Below are 1741 nucleotides of genomic sequence, written 5' to 3'. Positions count from 1 at the left end.
AACCAGAAACATGGGAGGTAGGGCCCAGCAATCTGTCGCTCTGCAAACCTCACAGTTGGTCACTGTGTCCCCTCAAATGCAAGAACCTCTAACCTAGAGGAGAGCAACCATCACCTGCCATAAGGATGTGGCAGCTGTCCTCCATCAGGAAAAGAAACTGGAAAGTGAAGGAGTGGCAGTGACTCACCCAAGGTTACTTGGATAACAGGTGGCAGATGGGTCTTTTGCCTCTATCCAACACACGTGTGTGTGCACACACACACACACACACACACACACACACACACACACACACACACACACACACCACACCACCACCATGGTCAGTGCCACTAACATTTGAGCTCTAGGCAGGGAAAGAGGATTAGGTCCCAGAGTTCCCCTCCCCCATCTGCTTTCTAAACTGGAGCTTCCACCTGGTGCCTCCAAATGGTCCTGGAAGCTCTTCCGGGAAGACTGCCAAAGCCAGGTGTCCTTCTCTTGGCTTTCAGCGGCACCCCCCATCCCCAGCCTCCATCAGGACCAGCCATTGCCATCCCCACCCTCCAAGTAGTGGGAACTCCAGGGGGATCCACAACTGTCTGAGACCCATGAGTTAAACCTCAATGAGAATCTGCAGGAGTCTTTCTGAGGCGCTTCCTGGGCATGGCTCTTCCTCGCCCCCCCTCCCCTTGTCCCCCAGCCTCCTCGGCTCCCACTCCATCTGCTGCTCCTCCTGGCTAGGCTCCTCCTCAGTTGGCACAGCAGGAAAAGAGAACAGGATGGTCTATTTTTATCCTGAGATGCTGTCGTGGGGCAGGAGAGGGCGCCATCTGACTAGGAAGCATTGGGAAGATCAGAAGGAAGTGGGGACCTAAGGGTCTCCCTGGAAACTGTTGTCCAGGGTGGCTAGGTTCTGGTAGGCAGAGAGGCAGATCTCGGAGCAGCTTGGAATCGAGAGTGAGGGCTCATGGGCCACTGCACACCACTGCACACCACTGTGGCACCGTTGGCAAATAGCTCCCCCTCTCTGAACCCATTCCCGCCCCTGTAAAACGGGAAGGATACAGACCCTGCGTGCCCTGGAAGGCTGCTTCTGTGAACCTGAAGCCTTGCAAATTCACTGAATGTGCTGAATGTGAGCACACAGGCAAATTCCCTGGAGGCACAGCAGTCTGGGGACACTTTTTTTTTTTTTTCCCCTGAGGCTGGGTTTCTCTGTGTAGCCCTGGCTGTCCTGGAACTCCCTCTGTAGATTAGGCTGGCTTCAAACTCACAGAGATCCGCCTGCCTCTGCCTCCCAAGTGCTGGGATTAAAGACTTGCACCACCACCACCTGGCAATCTGGGGACACTCCTACCTGAGCTCAGAAAACACCCTAGTTCTTGTAGTCTAATAGCAAATCAAATATCTCATGGCCTGGCATGTCTACCATTAGTCTCCGTTGTACACATTTGATGTTTTTTTTTTAATTATGTAAGCATTGAATGAATCTACTGTCCTCTTGGAAAAATAAAGAAACATTATGGGAAACCTAACACACATACACACAAACCTGCCCCCAGACTCATCACTCTTAAAAAAAAAATTAGTTCATTTATGTTATGTGTACAAGTGTTTTGCCTGTGTGGCATGTATGTGTATCACATATGTTCAGTGTCCGTAGATGTCGGAAGAGGGCATCAGATGCCCTGAAACTGGATGGCTTGTGAGCCTCTATGTGGGTGCTGGAGACCAAGGCAAGGCCCTCTGCAGGAGCTGT

Source organism: Peromyscus californicus, unplaced genomic scaffold (assembly GCF_007827085.1).
Source record: "Peromyscus californicus insignis strain IS unplaced genomic scaffold, ASM782708v3 Scaffold_7__1_contigs__length_154581171, whole genome shotgun sequence".
Classification (NCBI taxonomy): domain Eukaryota; kingdom Metazoa; phylum Chordata; class Mammalia; order Rodentia; family Cricetidae; genus Peromyscus; species Peromyscus californicus.
Note: the sequence above shows the minus strand (reverse complement) of the source record.